A 5,920-nucleotide genomic window follows, 5' to 3' on the forward strand; every position below is an offset into this window, starting at 1 on the left:
CTACTTGACCCGGCAATGGCCGCCAACTGCGCCACGAAGGGCACCCTGGGACAGCGGTTCGCCAAAAACCTCGCGGTCAACGACGCCAACGGAGACGGTTTCGTCAGCAACGTCGAGATCTTCAACGACTTCAAAACCAACTACGACCACGACAACGACGGGTGCGCCACCACGCAAGAGTGGGTCACCCGCTGGAAGCAGTTCTTCCAGTTCTCAGAGGAGTACGCGCTGAAGAGACTCAAAGACCTTGAGGGCGGCAAAACTCCGACGACCAACTGCACCATCCGGTACGACAGCTACAAAACCACCCCGTTCCAGATCCCAGTGGCCAAATTTGTTGGGGACAATATCCAGAGTCTGATAGATTTGTGCAAGGCTGACCCAAATTTGCTCAACACTGTCTGCGACTGCTCCCAGCTCTTGGCTGCGTGTTGGTTTGATCCCATGATGAGCGCCAACTCTGTGTGCCAGAGCTATTTCGGCAATCCCATCGTGGGATAGGTCATGCGTGAAGCCAAGTCGTAGCGGGGATAGAAGAAGAAGAAGAAGAAGAAGGGAAATAACTACACACACGTGTGCGCGCGCACATACACAAACACACACACACGTGCGCGCGCACACACACACACATATGCATATGTACACGTAAACGCACCCACACACGCGCACGCACGCGCGCGCACACACACACACATTCATGTACACACATTACGAAAGAAAGCCCTACACACATAAGCATGCATCATTTTTATATAATGATAATTTGTACGTGTTTGTGTGTGGGTTTGAGTGTGTGGGTGTATGAGTGTGAGTGTCTGTGTGTGTGTGTGTGTGTGTGTGTGTGTGTGTGTGTGTGTGTGTGTGTGTGTGAGAGAGAGAGAGAGAGAGAGAGAGAGAGAGAGAGAGAGAGAGAGAGAGAGAGAGAGAGAGAGAGATTTTTGTTTGTTTGTTGGTTTTTTGTTTAAGTTTTGAAGGAAGAAGCTGATCTGAATGAAAATCAGCGAAAAGTTTTGAAATGATAGGCTACACTGCTCAATTAAAGTACAACATAACATCATAGAACCTGTTTCAAATTTGATTTTGTGAATAATGTTGTTTGTTCTTTTAATTTAAATATAACCCACGTATTGAGTGTGTATCTAACTTACGATTATTATTGTTTATATTGCTGCTCATTTATATTATGTATGTGATTGTAAGCCTACTTGTGTGTGCATGTGCGTGCACGTGTGTACGTGTGTGTGTGTGTGTGTTTGTGTGTGTGTGTGTGTGTGTGTGTGTGTGTGTGTGTGTGTGTGTGCGCGTGTGTGTGTGTGTGTGTGTGAGTGTACTCGTGGTGGAACACCAAACCAATGTGCCAGGATCCGGACAATAAAGATGTATCTTGTCTTATCTTATCTTATCTTATCTTCGTCTCCGACTTCAATAATAGTAGTAACCTACTACTACTCCCTCTTAAAAGCCTTTCTCTATACTTTACACTCCTCACTCCTGCTCACCCCCCTCCCCCTCCTCCTTTATTTCTCTTCGTCTTCTATAGCACCAAACTCCCTCTCACATTCCCTTCTCTACACTCTCCTCCCTCCCCCCCCCCTCGCCTCCTCCTCTCTTTCTCTCTGTTTTCAATAGTACCGTCCTGTCTCCCTCTCGCAAGCCTTTCTCTACACTTCTCCTTCCCTCATTCCCTCTGCCCTCCCCCTACCCACCACCCTCCCCATCTCTTCCTCTCCAACTTCAATAGTGCCTGTCTCTCTACTTTCACAATCCTTTTCCTGTAACACTTCTCCCCCTCCCCATCCTCAACCGTCTCCTTTCTTTCTCTCAGTCTTCAATAGTACTGTCCTGTCTCCCTCTCACAAGCCTTTCACTACCGTCTACACTCCTCACTCTTCCTCACTCCTCCCCCCTCCTCTCCTCTCTTTCTCTCCGTCTTCAATAGTACCATCCTGTCTCTCGCAAGCCTTTACCTACACCCACCTAACACCCTCCCCCTCTCTTCCTCTCCAATTCCAATAGTACCTGTCTCTCTACTCTCACAATCCTTTTCCTATAACACTACGCCACCACCCCCTCCCCACCATCCATCACCCTCCCTCTCCTCCTCTCTTTCTCACCGTCTTCAACTTAAACAGAACCCGTCTCACTCTCATTCACTAGCCTCTCCCCACTTCGCCCTTGTCCGAGAAGGCTAAGTTTAGATCTTTCCTACCATAAGATCAGGGGTGTGGCTGAAAGACAGCAGTCAGAAGAAGTCAAGGAGTAGCGATAGAAAGGCTGCAGAAAGAGTCAGGAGCCCAAAATTAGGGGGCAAATGAGGTGGTGAAGGGGTTGGGGCAGAAAGTGGATACGAAAGCTGACGACAGAACAGTGTTATAGAGCTGGAAAGGATGTGAGAGGATACATTTTAGTGAAGAAAATTTTCTGTCGCTATCCAGATTAGAACTCGCGACCCATTGAATGAGAGGCGAACTCCTGAAACTCTAGACCACGAGAGCCCCATGGTAACAGTATCATGGCCATGTCAAACACAAAAAGGTTTCTAACAAATCAGTAGGCGTAAGTCTATTTTTTAGTAAGAGTTTTACGGCACTTGCAACACAATAAGGTCGTATAAGTGCCGAAGATTAGAGGTGTTACAAGAGAGTAACAAACACAAAAATGATGGAGGAGAGATTAGGACGATAGATGTTTTGTTAGGAAAGAAGGAGCAGACCCGACCAGAGCACCCGCCATCCACCCACGGGTTAAATCTATATATTCTGAAGCAGCTACTTCAGCAGGTATATAGGCCTAGTCGGCAATATCTCAAAGTGATTTTTTTTATTTTGTCATTTGTGTAAAGAGAAGCACATCTACACAATAATGGTGATTTAGTTAGTGCCGGGGGGGGGGGGGGGTAAAACAGACAGACGGAAACAACGGAGGGGAAGTAAAGAAGTACGACCTACCAGCAACACCCGCCAATCAGCCGAAAAGTAGTTTTAACAATGAAAAATCAAGAACACAGGAGTTTAAACAGACAACATTTATTTATTCGGACCAAGCTCACAATGTGTCCAGTAGAGGAACAACGGAGGAATGCACTCTCTAAGCCATTTGTTCAATTGTAAAATAAAGTCATGCGAAAAATGGAAGGACTTCCGTAACGAGCGACTACCCCCAAAAAATACAATGAGAGACCTACCCCTTCTCCTACCCCTAACCCTGACCCTACCCCTAACACCACCCCTAACCTTAACCCTACCCTTCCCCCTACCCCAACGCCAAACCCTAACCCTACCCTTACTTTTACCCCTACCTTTACCCCTACCCCTACCCCTACCCCTACCCATAACCATACCCTAAACTTCTATACTACTCTGTTTCATAGTGGTCGCTCGTTAAGGAATTCCTTCCCTAAAAACAGTGAAAACGATAGTATAAAAATAAAACGGAACAATACGACAAATCATTCAGCCTCTGTCCAATGACTCAAGCACTCATGAACAACTGCTGTGGCCACCCCTACATTGCCTGTCCAATGACTCAAGCACTCATGAACAACTGCTGTGGCCACCCCTACATTGCCTGTCCAATGACTCAAGCACTCATGAACAACTGCTGTGGCCACCCCTACATTGCATGCACCGTCTAAAAGTTGTAAAAAACGTGGTGGAATCTGGCGCTCGTCAATTTTTGGACATGTGGGGTTATTGATATCATCTTAAAGATTGTTCAGTTGTCTTGCAATCGGTGGAAAAAAATCAATTTATCTTGAATAGAAGTCAAGACATTTGAGATTGAAGATGTTGAGGTCGCCTGGTTCCAAAGGTAGATTTAGCAAGAAAATGGCCGTAAAATCCACCCAGAAATGTGATCTTAATTGGACAACAACGGTGCTAAGCCAAAAAAACCCACCAAAAATTCGATACAAATTGCAAAACTGGCACCAAAAAATGCCAGTTTCTTCGATTTCATTATTTTGACGAGCGCCTTCTTTCACCACGATTCCACGCAAATGTCAGACTACAAAAATACACAAAGTCTTCTTTCTGTGTCCGTGTTTTATGTGTCGGAACCTCAGGTGTCTGATGGCCTGACACACAACGCTTGATCCACATACTGGACCAAAACACAGTTCAGTACATTTTATATTTCTGAGTATGAACCCCCAATGTGGCTTCTTATAGGGCGGTCATAAATTCGAGGCGCAATTTATCCTCAGATATCTCTTCAGATATATCTCTTTAGCGGGTGAATCAGTGTCACCCATATTTTGCACAGTAGTTTGTATCTATTTGTCTTAACTTCATATGTTTCCTTAACAATTGAGGCTAAATTAATTTTAAAAACTTTTCTCCATAAATGTATATAAAATACTGCACTGCAAATCTCCGTCAAGTGGAAAATGGGATTGTTCACAGCACTTCCCGTTTCTCACACAAATTTTGCATAGGTATAAAATGATCTAGACTACGTCACAGGTCACCAAAGATTCTCTTTAGTGGAAAAACTTTCTACAATAAATTAATTTTACAGAAACACTTTTTTTTCTTTAAAAAACATGCATTCAATGAGCACAATAATATTGTCATGATAAGAAAAAAAAAAGGACAGGCTTTCTTTTAAAAAGCGATATTGCTTCAGCTCATAGGATGTTAACCTTTTATAATCTGTAGAACCATCCTTTGGCATTTTTTATCAGTGTTTATTAAGGAATTTTCTAGTCTGAAGTTAATTGGTGTTTACAAAAAAGTTCATCTGTTAAGACAAATCGATACAAGTCATTGTGCAAAAGCTGGAGAGTCTTACGTTCAATAGTTGGAGAAATATTTGACAATGAGTTGCGTGCTGAATCTTTGACAGCACCATAGTCTTTTCCTATTGACTAAGGCAGGAGAAGTTTCGATGGTTAAACCGATCAAACGTGGGTTACAAAGCAATACATTCAATAAAAACGTATTAAAACTTCACGGTACACAATATTAAAATATGTTTCCAATAATACAGGCAGAAATCTAAAACTATAAAAGACTAAGACTTACAAAACCAAATAATTTTGGAATATTAAAAAAGTATTTGTCCTACGTTAAAAATGTTTTAAAAAACAACAACAACAAAAAAAACAGTAAAACTTGCGTTGTTGACCATGAGTAGCGAGATAAGATTTTTAAAATGCTGTGTGGTTGTGGCAGAATACTCCAGAGCCTAAAACAGATCCCCTTCCTCCCTATGTTGTCTTTGTCTCTAGCTGAGAAAAAGACAAAGCTTTTCTTCAGTTCTGTCTCTGAGAGTAGGACAAAACTATGGTCAGTTCTGTCTCTGAGAGTAGGACAAAACTATGGTCAGTTCTGTCTCTGAGAGTAGGACAAAACTATGGTCAGTTCTGTCTCTGAGAGTAGGACAAAACTATGGTCAGTTCCCATTCCCTCCCTCCCCATGTTGTCATTGTCTCTAGCTGAGAGTAAGACAAAGCTATTGGTCAGTTCTGTCTCTGAGAGTAGGACAAAGCTATTGGTCAGTTCTGTCTCTGAGAGTAGGACAAAGCTATTGGTCAGTTCTGTCTCTGAGAGTAGGACAAAGCTATTGGTCAGTTCTGTCTCTGAGAGTTGGACAAAGCTATTCAAATTGGTCAGTTCTGTCTCTGAGAGTAGGACAAAGCTATTGGTCAGTTTTGTCTCTGAGAGTAGGACAAAACTATGGTCAGTTCTGTCTCTGAGAGTAGGACAAAACTATGGTCAGTTCTGTCTCTGAGAGTAGGACAAAACTATGGTCAGTTCTTTCTCTGGGAGTAGGACAAAACTATGGTCAGTTCTGTCTCTGAGAGTAGGACAAAACTATGGTCAGTTCTGTCTCTGAGAGTAGGACAAAACTATGGTCAGTTCTTTCTCTGGGAGTAGGACAAAACTATGGTCAGTTCTGTCTCTGAGAGTAGGACAAA

The 5,920-nt window shown here is 43.3% G+C and overlaps 1 protein-coding gene across 1 annotated transcript in view; it reads right to left on the reverse strand.

The window, feature by feature from the left end:
• LOC101849955 overlaps positions 1-5,920 on the reverse strand; it is a 95,910-nt gene that overhangs the window by 43,256 nt on the left and 46,734 nt on the right. The window lies entirely within an intron of this gene.

Source organism: Aplysia californica, unplaced genomic scaffold (assembly GCF_000002075.1).
Source record: "Aplysia californica isolate F4 #8 unplaced genomic scaffold, AplCal3.0 scaffold00571, whole genome shotgun sequence".
NCBI lineage: Eukaryota > Metazoa > Mollusca > Gastropoda > Aplysiida > Aplysiidae > Aplysia > Aplysia californica.